General features: G+C 44.3%; 1 non-coding gene across 1 annotated transcript; it reads right to left on the bottom strand.

Annotated features, from left to right (window-relative positions):
• Window positions 1-2,503: 2,503 nt before the first annotated feature.
• Trnat-ugu lies at window positions 2,504-2,578 on the bottom strand. Its single transcript has one exon. It is a non-coding gene; the product is annotated as a tRNA-Thr (tRNA).
• Between the last annotated feature and the right edge of the window lie 11,623 nt (window positions 2,579-14,201).

Below are 14,201 nucleotides of genomic sequence, written 5' to 3'. Positions count from 1 at the left end.
TTAAGGAAAATCATTAAGAAGTCGAGAAGCTTATGTGTTCTGACAGAAATCAATAATGCTGATAATATGATTAAAACTATATGGAATATTGTCAAATAGGAGACAGGGCAGCCCGACAGTGCACAGCATACCATAGCAATAAAGCTAAATGATGATGTTGTGAGTGATAATTCACAAGTTGAAATTATTTTTAACGGTCACTTTCTGAATGTAGCAGCAAAAATAGGGTTAAAGAGCTCAGCCGAAGAAGCTAAAAAGTATGTTACAAGTGTCACTCCCCAGGACTTTAGACCTTTAAAAATAGCACCAACATCCCCCACTGAAATTAAGGGAATTATACTGAAAAACAAGAGCTCATGTGGTGTTGATGGAGTCTCTAACAGAATTTTAAAGTGTTGTTCTAATTTAAGAAGTGCAGTCCTTAGTGATATATGTAATGCTTCGCTGACACAGGGAATTTTTCCAGACAGTTGAAATATGCAATTGTCAAACCTCTTCATAAGAAAGGGGACAAGAGTGACTTACATAATTATAAACCAATCTCATTCCTGACTTCGTTTTCTAAAATATTCTAAAAAGTTATGTATTCAAGAATAGTCTCATATTTAAGTGAAAATAATTTACTCATTATGTTACAGTTCGGATTCCTGAAGGGTTACTGGACTGAGAATGCTATCTACACATTTACCCATCAAATAGTACAAGCCCTAAATAACAAATTATCACCAGTTGGTATTTTTTGTGATCTCTCCAAGGCATTTGACTGTGTGGATCATGTTACACTCTTAGAAAAACTCAGGTTTTATGGAATTGAAGGCTATTCACACAGCTAGTTTGAATTATACTTAATGAACAGAAAGCAAAAAGTTGTGCTGAATAGGACAAATAATGTTGGGAGGGTGGTAAATTCTAATGAATGTGGAGTTATCACAAAGGGAGTCCCACAGGGTTCAATCTTAGGTCCTCTGCTTTTCCTTATGCATGTGAATGACCACCCACTTAACGTTCAGCAAGCAGAACTAGTACTTTTTGCATATGACACGAGTGTTATAATAAATCCCGTTCCAGAAAAAGCAGCTGAAGGTATTGTTAAAGATGTGTTTCAAAGAATTATTAAGTGGTTCTCAGAAAATGGACTCTCCCTTACTTTTGAAAAGACTCACTATATCCAGTTCTGTACACCAAACAGAGTCATACCGTCAATTGATGTAGCATATGAACAGGGCTTAGTTAACAGGGCAGATTTCTCCAATTTTTTGGTGTTCACATTGATGACATCTTGAACTGGAAGAAGCTCATTACTGATCTCAAACAACTAAGTTCAGCTTCTTTCGCTCTTCGTATAATCGCTAGTCTTGGTAATAAACAGATCAGCCTCCTAACGCATTTTGCATATTTCCATTCAATAATGTCCTATGGAATAGTTTTCTGGGGAACTCACCATTTAAAGTATTGACTGCACAAAAGAGAACAGTGAAAATAATTAGTGGTGTTCACCCAAGGATGTCCTGTAGGCACCTTTTCAAGGAGTTAGGTATTTTAACTGCACCATCAGAGTCGTTAATGAAACTCGCTACAAATAATCCATCTCAGTTCGCAAAGAACAGTGATGTTCATACATAGAACACTAGAGGGAAAAATGACCTTTCCTATCCGTTATTGAAGCTGTCAGTTGCTCAAAAAGGAGTACATTATTCAGCAACAAAAATCTTTGATCATTTGCCCAACAACATAAACTGTGTGGCAGGTAGCAGATCAAGTTTTAAATCTAGCTTAAAATCATTTCTTTTGGACAACTCCTTCTATTCCATGGACGAGTTTCTATATCACACATGGTAAAGAAAAAAAAATGTACCTCTAAATGTAGTTGCATGTGTAGAACTAAAAATTTCAGTAATATTTATATTAGCACTATTCATGTGTATATATATATATATATATATATATATATATATATATATATATATATATATATCTTGTAATCTGACTTGTTCCACATCATATCGATAAAATAATCCGGAAAATGATCCATGGAACATGAAATAACTAAAATAAACTAAAACTAAATTATGTTCGAAGTTTGATCCACCAGTGGGAATACCATGTCATGTGAGCCATCTGCGACACATGCACAGACACAAACATACAGAAAACAGAGCAAACGCACTGCAATGGTAGAGTATGAGGTTGGAGGTGACTGGATGCATTCGAGTTCTCAGTAGGGTTCCTCAAAAAGAACATTGTGTTCCCTCCAGAGATTTCCGTTTGAACTACTTAGTGACTGTAATCAGACTGCTGTAAAAGACAAATTACTCGCCAGACGAAGTGACTGTCATGCTCAATTTAATTAATTACCCTATATATTTGATATCAGTGTCATGCCGCCTGGCGAGTATAGGTGATGGCTCGAACACTATGGATATTAAATGAAATGATAATTAAATGGACACCCTAGCTGCCAACAGGCGTTGATGTACTTCATTGGGGACATGTTGAAAATGTGTGCCCCGACCGGGACTCGAACCCGGGATCTCCTGCTTACATGGCAGACGCTCTATCCATCTGAACCACCGCGGGCACAGAGGATAGTGCGTCTGCAGCGACTTATCCCTTGCACGCTCCCCGTGAGATCCACATTCCCAACATGTCCACACCACTATATTCATAGTGCGCCTAATAGGCTAGCGTGTCCATTTAATTATCATTTCATTTCTAGCAAAGCTGCACGGTCATCCACGGTAACTGTTCTTTCAGGAACAAATACTACCGTCATATATACTATGGATATTATTCTTCACTTGTTTTTTTTTTCGTTGCAAAATGGTTCAAATGGCTCTGAGCACTATAGGACTTAACATCTGAGGTCATCAGTCCCCTAGAACTTAGAACTACTATCACACACATCCATGCCCGAGGCAGGATTCGAACCTGCGACCGTAGCGGTCGCGCGGTTCCAGACTATAGCGCCTAGAACCGCTCAGCCACCGAGGCCGGCTTTTTCGTTGCACGAGATCTTTTAACGATATTTAAATCATCCACCTATACAGGGAGGGATACCCATCGAAATAATATCACATTTGTCACCGAATTTATAAAGCGATACGTAGTATAAAACTTATATTTACAACTTCTCTTTACTGTTACCTTAAGAGACTACAGATGTGGCCAGTCAAATGGTTACCTTAAGAGAGCGTCTGAAAGTGAGGCGTCCTGTGACAGTGGTAGATCTTAGCAAACCATCATGAGGCCAAAATGAGTTTAATATTCTAGTCCTGTGATGCAGGACGTGACTGATAAGGAAAGATATTTTTGTACTTGATGAAAAGATAGCCTATGCTATAGCTTTGTACAGAATTTTCACAAAAAGTAACGATATTTTAGCGTTTTGAGAATGCGTGAATTCTCCGATTACTTCTATCTTCGAAAAGAACTCATATAAAAGGGAAGAATCTAGATTTCGCGTGTATGGTCAACAATATCGTTGCCTCTGATTGGGTAAAGTATGCTTTTTAAACTGGTGGGTCTATGTCGGAGTGGAATTGTTTAGAACTACTGTATACGTCAAAGCTGCAGCTGCTTGTTCCGCAGTACATAGCGGCTGCCTGCGAGTTCGGTCAGGAGGAGTCAGCATCCGGAAGTAACGGATTGCACAGGTTTTGACGTGTACAAAAGAATGCGCCTACCTGTCTGATCTTGCCCGCAGCGGCGGGGGCTGGTGAAGTGTCCAGCGAGACAGAAGCAGATGTCTGTGTGTAACGTGAGAGAAGATTCAAAATGAAGGACGTTTGCGCTGGAGGTACTGATAACATGCTAATTGCTACAGTCCAATTGCCCCCGGATGCCCGCCATGGATGGGGGAGGGGGGGGGGGGATGCACTCTGGCATACGTGCACGCCCAAAACTTCGGCTGCGGCCGCGGAGGTAATTTACACTGGTCTCTTTACGGGGTTCTGGCGGTGTAGATGGGGGATGGTCGCGCTGCCTGTGGACCTCTTGACAGGTGCGCACGGGGTGTGCAAGTGTTTCCAGCTATCTGCGACTTCTACTCATGTCAACTACTGTCACGAACTGGACTGTGGTTTAAGTGTGTCGTGTTTAGTGCTCTCAATACACTGCAGTGGACTCTGTCGTGAAATCGTATTTGCTGTTGTCTCGATCCTATCATGCCGTAGGCCTTCATATTTCCGAATGTGGCGAAGAGAAACAATTTAGGAATTCTATTGAGCTTGAAAAATCCCAATCGCGACATCAGATTCCCGACTGATCGCGGTCTCTGGCATCTAGCCATGACAGCTTATTGCTACGGACTGGATCGTGTTCTCCCAGCCGGTGCGGACGGAGGCTAAGGTGTAAATGGCGAATGGCACGAGCCTCTCGATCGCTAGTTTGTGTTATCGGCAGGATTTTTTTTCATGAGATATGTTTAGTGGATCTTTATGGTAGAGGATGGGATTTGTCCACTCAGACGTTGGTGCGTACAAGAACTCGAATATATTTAATGCTACAGTCCATTTCTGGCGGAAATTTCATTACATGTTTTGCATAATGTTAGTGTGCGATACTCATACGCTGAAAATATATTTTTGACGAAGAAGGATCATGCTAAAAGCAGTGAGTGTTTTAAGCGATCTGTTTGATTGTTGTGTATTGTTAAACACTTAATCTGAAAGGATAGTGCAAATGGCTTATTTCACTCTGTTTTCGGTATTGAAATTATCAGTTCTCCCCTTGTCTCCAGTATTAGCCCATAGTAACATTGTATTCTGAGGAGAGATGAAAACCTCTGTCTGCGTGTGTCGGGACGTTGGTTCACACAAACAATTAAGGAGTGGCCTCTTGAGAAAGACAGAGACAGGAAGTAAGTCTGAAAATTCCCGAACAACAGAATGCCGCCACTTGATGCTTGTTTGGGGTCAATGAGATCAAAGGAGGCCGAAATGTGTTCTGTGGTCGGTGGTATTTAGTAGTTTGATCTGTAATTAGGACACTGGGCGGTATTGACCTTCGTTGCGATTCCCTGGCGGTGTAGACATGCACGAGAGACCCCGAACGGCGACTACTATACTGCACTTCATTCTATTCACGATCTGTAGCACAGATTTGCAACGTTTAGCTGTCAGTGCAATATGACTGCCGTATGTTTCTCGATCTGTGCAAAATATGTTGCTGTTGAGATTCTATTAATTTGTCCATCTGCAGAAAGTGACGGTTGGTTTCGAAATATACCATGAACTTTTAGATATGTAATTGTTCTCATTTTCCCCACTGTGTATAGACACCAATGTGCTTTGAAAGGTGAGGAAAATAAATAATAACAGCCTTGTGATTCTTGAGTTTCTCCCGGCGTATTTGATAGTGAAAATATCCACGGGTGTGCTGCCGGTCTACAGTGTCCAACGGGCACAATATTTCGGCGATCATACATGTCGCCATCATCAGGTGAACTGACGGACTGAGCTCCTGTGAACGTGCCGGCACGGAGATCCGTACGCTATGGCTGCTCAGAGGGAACTGGGTTCGGTCGCGGCGGCGGCCGATTTAAATACCCTCCGCCCGCGGCGCGCTCCCTCCGCCGTCCGCGCCCCGCGCCATGGTCGCGCGGTGGAACAGATTGCGACGGCGTCTGAGATGACGTCGGAGTGATGGCTCTGTCCGCCGTGGTCGTCACAACTATACGTTTGCTCGATTTACTCTTGATTAACCCGATCGCTGGTTCCCAAGCCTTGCTAAGTTTATAGCCACAGTCACGGTTTATGAGGTCGTCATTGGTGCGAATTTCGATGGCCTCTCTAACAACGCTGTCCCAATATCTCGACGTCTGTACCAGAATCCTCGTGCGGTCATATTCCATGGCGTGATTTTCCGACAAACAATGTTCAGCGACCGCCGACTTGCTCGGATACATCAGACGAGTGTGCCTCTGGTGTTCACGGCATCGATCCTCGACGGTACGCATCGTCTGACCAATATACGACTTGCCACATTGACATGGAATCTGGTACACGCCGGCCTTCCTCAAACCGAGGTCATCCTTGGCGCTCCCCACTAGTGCACGAGTTTTATTTGGAGGACAAAACACAGTTCCGACCCGGTGTTTCTTCAGAATGCGAGCGATTTTCCCCGAGAGTGCGCCTGTGTATGGAATAAATGCAGTGCCTACCTCCTCCCTCGTGACTTCATCCATCTCAAGGGGTTGTGCTGCAGTGGTTGGGCGGAGAGCACGTTGAATCTGCCACTCTGAGTAGCCATTTTTTCCGAAATACAGTTCTCAGATGTTCCAATTCCTGGGGTAGACTCTCTGCGTCAGAGATAGTGCGCGCCCTATGTACTAGAGTTTTAAGTACCCCATTCCTCTGTGAAGGGTGGTGGCAGCTGTCTGCATGCAAATACAGATCAGTGTGCGTAGTCTTCCGATACACCCCATGACCTAGGGTGCCGTCAGCCCTTCTCTTGACCAAGACGTCAAGGAAAGGTAATTTACCCTCCGTTTCAGTCTCCATAGTGAATTTGATGTTGGGGTGTATGGAGTTTAGATGTGTAAGGAAGTCACGGAGTTTATCCATACCATGTGGCCAGATGACGAACGTGTCGTCCACGTAACGGAAAAGGCAAGTAGGTTTCCATACGGATGACGACAGGGCTTCCTCCTCGAAGTTCTCCATGTACAAATTCGCTACCACCGGTGAGAGTGGGCTACCCATGGCGACTCCCTCCGTTTGTTCGTAGTATTCTCCATTAAAAAGAAAATACGTGGAAGTCAAAACATGCCTAAAAAGTTCAGTGGTCTTCTTGTCAAACTTCTGACTAATCAGTTCTAGTGACTCTCGCAGGGGTACCCTCGTAAACAAGGAAACGACGTCAAAACTCACCATGATATCTGACTCATCCAACCTGAAGCTGTCAAGGCGTTTAACAAAATCCACGGAATTACGGATGTGATGAGGGCATTTACCCACATAAGGACTTAATATTCCCGTCAGGTATTTGGCCAGAAAATATGTAGGTGCCCTGATGTTGCTGACAATGGGGCGTAATGGTATCCCCTCTTTGTGAACCTTCGGGAGTCCATATAGTCTCGGCGGTACCGGACCTTGGGGTAACAATTTCTTAGCGTCACCCTCCGGTAAATCTGCGTCCTTGAGAAGCGCCCTCGTCTTGTTCTCCACCTTCTTTGTAGGGTCAACGCTGATCTTCCGGTAGGAATCGTCATTTAGCAGGCTCTGCATCTTATCAGTGTAGTCCTTATGGGAGACAACAACTGTAGCATTGCCTTTGTCAGCCGGTAAGACAACAATTTCAGAGCGCTCCCTCAGATCACGAATGGCCGCCCTCTCTTTACTGCTGATATTTGACTTCATCGGCTTGGATTTCGTCAACGCACGACAAGTTTCACGACGTATTTCCTCGGCTGATTCTGGCGGAAGTCGAGCTGCAACCTGTTCAACAGCACTAACAATTTCTGCGACCGGAGTGAACTTGCGGGTGGGAGCGAAGTTGAGACCTTTCTGCAAAACCGAGACTGCATCATCACTCAACACCATGCCACTCAAATTGATGACAGTCTTGCACGGAACCTGTAGAGATGGTTTGTCAAGGAGACGTGAGAACTTAGCTGTTTGACGTCCCGTAGCCTTCTTATGGGCGGAATCAGCTGACACCCAGGTGACACCATCAATCCAATCCCAGGAACAAGAAGTAAACTTACTAGCCAGTTGCAAATGTAGTTTGAGTAATTCCTGTGAGATAAACTCAAGGCTCCGGCGGGTGAATTGCACTCTCTCACGTACCAATGCGAGGCTGGCTCGTTTCTTGATTCTCTTAGCTGCTGCAGAATCGATGTGATGCATAACCTTAGCAAAATTTGGAACAACATTCTCGGAACGACATCTCTTTAGAAAGGCAAGAGTACTTAGCAAACGACATCTACGGTGGCGCAACTTTTCAAATTTCTTCATGCTGCGATACATCTCCTCCCCGTGAAGCTGCATGATGTGATTCTTGAGTTTCTCCCGGCGTATTTGATAGTCAAAATATCCACGGGTGTGCTGCTGGTCTACAGTGTCCAACGGGCACAATATTTCGGCGATCATACATGTCGCCATCATCAGGTGAACTGACGGACTGAGCTCCTGTGAACGTGCCGGCACGGAGATCCGTACGCTATGGCTGCTCAGAGGGAACTGGGTTCGGTCGCGGCGGCGGCCGATTTAAATACCCTCCGCCCGCGGCGCGCTCCCTCCGCCGTCCGCGCCCCGCGCCACGGTCGCGCGGTGGAACAGGTTGCGACGGCGTCTGAGATGACGTCGGAGTGATGGCTCTGTCCGCCGTGGTCGTCACAACTATACGTTTGCTCGATTTACTCTTGATTAACCCGATCGCTGGTTCCCAAGCCTTGCTAAGTTTATAGCCACAGTCACGGTTTATGAGGTCGTCATTGGTGCGAATTTCGATGGCCTCTCTAACAACGCTGTCCCAATATCTCGACGTCTGTACCAGAATCCTCGTGCGGTCATATTCCATGGCGTGATTTTCCGACAAACAATGTTCAGCGACCGCCGACTTGCTTGGATACATCAGACGAGTGTGCCTCTGGTGTTCACGGCATCGATCCTCGACGGTACGCATCGTCTGACCAATATACGACTTGCCACGTTGACATGGAATCTGGTACACGCCGGCCTTCCTCAAACCGAGGTCATCTTTGGCGCTCCCCACTAGTGCACGAGTTTTATTTGGAGGACAAAACACAGTTCCGACCCGGTGTTTCTTCAGAATGCGAGCGATTTTCCCCGAGAGTGCGCCTGTGTATGGAATAAATGCAGTGCCTACCTCCTCCCTCGTGACTTCATCCATCTCAAGGGGTTGTGCTGCAGTGGTTGGGCGGAGAGCACGTTGAATCTGCCACTCTGAGTACCCATTTTTTCGAAATACAGTTCTCAGATGTTCCAATTCCTGGGGTAGACAAACGGAGGGAGTCGCCATGGGTAGCCCACTCTCACCGGTGGTAGCGAATTTGTACATGGAGAACTTCGAGGAGGAAGCCCTGTCGTCATCCGTATGGAAACCTACTTGCTTTTTCCGTTACGTGGACGACACGTTCGTCATCTGGCCACATGGTATGGATAAACTCCGTGACTTCCTTACACATCTAAACTCCATACACCCCAACATCAAATTCACTATGGAGACTGAAACGGAGGGTAAATTACCTTTCCTTGACGTCTTGGTCAAGAGAAGGGCTGACGGCACCCTAGGTCATGGGGTGTATCGGAAGACTACGCACACTGATCTGTATTTGCATGCAGACAGCTGCCACCACCCTTCACAGAGGAATGGGGTACTTAAAACTCTAGTACATAGGGCGCGCACTATCTCTGACGCAGAGAGTCTACCCCAGGAATTGGAACATCTGAGAACTGTATTTCGGAAAAAATGGCTACTCAGAGTGGCAGATTCAACGTGCTCTCCGCCCAACCACTGCAGCACAACCCCTTGAGATGGATGAAGTCACGAGGGAGGAGGTAGGCACTGCATTTATTCCATACACAGGCGCACTCTCGGGGAAAATCGCTCGCATTCTGAAGAAACACCGGGTCGGAACTGTGTTTTGTCCTCCAAATAAAACTCGTGCACTAGTGGGGAGCGCCAAAGATGACCTCGGTTTGAGGAAGGCCGGCGTGTACCAGATTCCATGTCAATGTGGCAAGTCGTATATTGGTCAGACGATGCGTACCGTCGAGGATCGATGCCGTGAACACCAGAGGCACACTCGTCTGATGTATCCGAGCAAGTCGGCGGTCGCTGAACATTGTTTGTCGGAAAATCACGCCATGGAATATGACCGCACGAGGATTCTGGTACAGACGTCGAGATATTGGGACAGCGTTGTTAGAGAGGCCATCGAAATTCGCACCAATGACGACCTCATAAACCGTGACTGTGGCTATAAACTTAGCAAGGCTTGGGAACCAGCGATCGGGTTAATCAAGAGTAAATCGAGCAAACGTATAGTTGTGACGACCACGGCGGACAGAGCCATCACTCCGACGTCATCTCAGACGCCGTCGCAATCTGTTCCACCGCGCGACCATGGCGCGGGGCGCGGACGGCGGAGGGAGCGCGCCGCGGGCGGAGGGTATTTAAATCGGCCGCCGCCGCGACCGAACCCAGTTCCCTCTGAGCAGCCATAGCGTACGGATCTCCGTGCCGGCACGTTCACAGGAGCTCAGTCCGTCAGTTCACCTGATGATGGCGACATGTATGATCGCCGAAATATTGTGCCCGTTGGACACTGTAGACCGGCAGCACACCCGTGGATATTTTGACAATAACAGCCTTAACATCCCTGACTCCAGCAGCAAGTATAAACTAAGCCTAGTGAGCGTTTCCAAGCGCGACGAGAGTAAATAAGCGCCGCAGCTGTTTAAATATTCCATACTGCAATCTGTTTCTTGATCAATTCTTTAAATAAACTATATTCCATACACCATCTTGTATTCTGTAAATTGTTTAAATAAAGAGTATTCCATACATTGCAGTGAATTTCCCCGAATTATTATTCAACTAAATAAACTAACTATATTCCAAACACCGATAGTATCGTATACAATGTTTCAATAAACAATATTCCACACATTGTCCAACTTGTTTAAACAATATTCCACACACTTCAATTGAATTCCTGACAAGTTCTTTAACTAATCAAATAAACTATCTCCTGTTCACCGTCCTCATCTCAGAAATTGTTTAAATAAACAGCATTCCACATAATCTCTACATATTGTCTATTGTTTAAACAGTATTCCATACACTTCCATCGATTTCCCTTTAAATGACCGAACAAATGAGTGTTTATCCTGCCAGTTTCCCAGAGGGGGTGGGGAGGGGTAGGGGAGGGGTATTACTGGGGGTTTCCCAGACAGTGGATATAATTACTTGATCGATTTAATTAAGTAGTCAATAAAATTTATGTCAAAAGTGTTCTTATATCGGTGAGAGCAGTTCGTGAGGGATGAAAGTAGCGGAGGTGGGGAAACAATAGGTTAAGGAGCTATCAATCAAAGGAGAACAATACGTTTGCCAATGAATGTATACTTGCCCCTGATATAGATAGTGCGCACAAACAAACTGTGCTCATGCAGCCTTTGGACTATTACCCTCAGGTACTGTGCACTATACAATATCTTTACACAAGTGCCTGTGCTCCTGTACTAAACGTGTAGTCTGAGCCCAAGATTCATGTCTAGTAAAATAGCCGGACAAGGCAATGGTAGATATCGTGCAGTTCGCTACGATGCATGCAGCAGAAGAGCAAGGAAGCAGATAGAGAAAGTAGAACATCGGTTACAAGAAACAAGGAATGTAATTCCATGAGCTGTTGCATCAAAACTGTCTGTCGTCTGTCTCTGAAAATGGGTCTGTGGACTTAGATAAGAGTTTTATTAATTTTTGTGTTGTTGCTGAAGACAGCTGTGTACATTGTTAATAGGTCGCCTGCCAAAATGATTGGTGGAAAGACGCCTGGGGATGTATGGTCAGTTGGAAAAAGCTTTTCACATACGTGAAATTCTGGTTCCGAAGTGGTGACTCTTAATCCTAAGAAAAAATGGCATAAATTGGGTCTTGAAGTCGAGGAAACAGCTATTTTCAGGTATTGTGAGATTGCGAAAGGGTATTGTCCGGTTGATTTTGACACATACATCATTAAGAGTGGAGACGTATTTTTAGAAAATACGGAACACTGTAAAAACATTTACTTACGGTTGTATGCCCAGAGAACTGCTACAATACGAGAGTAGAATCGATGACCAAAAAAAAAAAAAAAGAAAGATTTTTCAATTCAGAGAGGAAGAAGCACGTGGCAGTTTACTTTGCTGAATTCCATGTCAGTGTCAGAATGGTCCTCAGACAATTGAAGAGGCTTTGTTATTGCTCATGTTGATCAACGAAAGAAGACGATGGATGAAGAGTACGACTCATCAATGATAAATAAAACTAGTGGATCTTCCTTAAGGAGAAAAAGTTTTATTTCGTGAGTACTTAAAAATATCATAATTCAGTATAAGGCAACATTAGTGGTTAAAGGACCTAGGGCTATATTTTATTTTTGACACATGGATCTATGCCGACAATTGTAAAAACGGCGATGGTACATTAGTCCTTACTAATGTAAAATTACTACCTTCTGAAGAAGACAAGTTTATATTTAATTCTTTATCCATTGCAACTGGTCGGCTGTTTATAATTTTATTACGTGAAACCGTTGTTGTTGTGCAGCTATGTTTAAAATATTGAGGTGGTGATTATTATGAAGTCTAATTACAAGTTGTGAAGTACGCTTCGGTTGGATACCTCTCTGCTTGAGTTGCTAAATACGACCTAAAAGTGAATCAGATTTATGCAGGAAGCGTATTCTGGAGTGGAACACTGACACTGAAATTTGTGTTCCACAATAAGAGATTTACTCAGAAGGCGGCCGAGGACGTTTACTGCATAAGTTTTTCACTGTGGTTGATAAAAACTGGGAATATGGTGCGTGCATATCGACTTCGCAGTCCACAGAAGATTAATCGCAGTGATGACATTGGTGTTCTTAAGAAAGTTAACTCTCACCAGAGTGTGCCGAAAACAATTTCTTCCTTCCCATTGATTAAGGGCTAAAGAAAGAAGAGCAATTTTAATGAGTATTTCGATATGTAATCCTGTTTCAGAACTGTTTGAGTTAATCTTCCTGAATTCCTTCAGCGGGTTTCAGCTCGGCATCTAGTACAGCGATGACACATGTAGATTTTTTTGAAGTCTCCTCCAGTAATGAATTCTTGCGAGTTTCTGATTTATGACAGAATCCTATGATAACGTCACTGTCGAAATCGAAGAATTTATGACATTTCAATTTGTACAAACATACTGTATCGTTTTAGCTTCTACTGAGACTGAACAGTTAATTTCTACATCGAGTGTTGACCATCTACGTGCCTTTTCGCATTTTGCAAATTATATTATAATCCTGATGAACAAAAAATGATGTTATTCACCAGTTCATATTACACGTGGTGCATCATGCTACCGATACGGTGACCTAAAGAAAACTTTTTATTAGTCGTCATCAGCCCTGTGGCCGCTCTTTAACAATTCTCGTAAAGACGCATTGCTTTCTTTGTTGCTTCATGCATATACAGTTTTCGGTTACTTGTAACATCCATGGCTAACTGCCCCTCTATGTTCAGTAGAGCAGTTAAGACACTTCAGGAGACGAGATCGTTAAGACACAATATGTAGGGCAGTGGTTTACTCACCGGTAAGCGCTTCCAGCGGAGTAGGACACGTGACATTTCCTTGTAAGGAAACAACACGTTTCCTTGTCTCCCATTAGCAGATCTGAGGCCAGAGTAACAGAAGCATCGCGTCGCCTTGTAAGGAAGCGTGGCTTTTTCTGGCTTCCTACAGGCTTGCTAACAAAGAACAGACGCCATGCTAAGCTGAAGAAACCAGAAGCACACACACAAAAGGACATAGGATGCGGACATGTTTCGCAGATTATTATCCACCTGTAAAGCTCATCACTGATGTCTTAAAGAACCGAATTCCCATGTATAAAAACCGAGCGAGATGGCGCAGTGGTTAGCACACTGGACTCGCATTCGGGAGGACGACGGTTCAATCCCGCGTCCGACCGTACTGATTTAGGTTTTCCGTGATTTCCCTAAATCGCTCCAGGCAAATGCCGGGATGGTTCCTCTCAAAGGGCACGGCCGACTTCCTTCCCCGTCCATCCCTAATCCGATGAGACTGATGACCTCGCTGTCTGGTCTCCTCCCCCAAAACCAACCAACCAACCCATGTTTAAAACAGCTTCAAATGTCTGATTACATTAAAAATGAGTTAATGCGTTGAATATTCGACATTAAGTGTGTATGATAGAAGAGAGAAAACCGTAACTAGGACCACGGCTGTAAACAGCGGTAAGAAACACTCGACGACAGTAGCAGGTGAACAAGGCAGCCATCCAGTTTGAAATGAATGATGTTTTTCAGTTAACCTTAACCATCGTTAAAACGCATTTAAACCTATCTTCTTCCGAAGGACAAGAAACCTGCATACAGTGTGATAATATAAATCACAATCAAAATTTCATGGACCAATAATACGTGTCATACAGAAACTACTACCTACAACAAGTGCAGGCCTGTCACAAACAACAT

This window comes from Schistocerca americana, chromosome 5, assembly GCF_021461395.2.
Source record: "Schistocerca americana isolate TAMUIC-IGC-003095 chromosome 5, iqSchAmer2.1, whole genome shotgun sequence".
NCBI classification, from domain to species: Eukaryota; Metazoa; Arthropoda; class Insecta; order Orthoptera; family Acrididae; genus Schistocerca; species Schistocerca americana.
The sequence above is the reverse complement of the archived record's forward strand: the minus strand, read 5'-3'. Positions and strand labels throughout refer to the sequence as shown.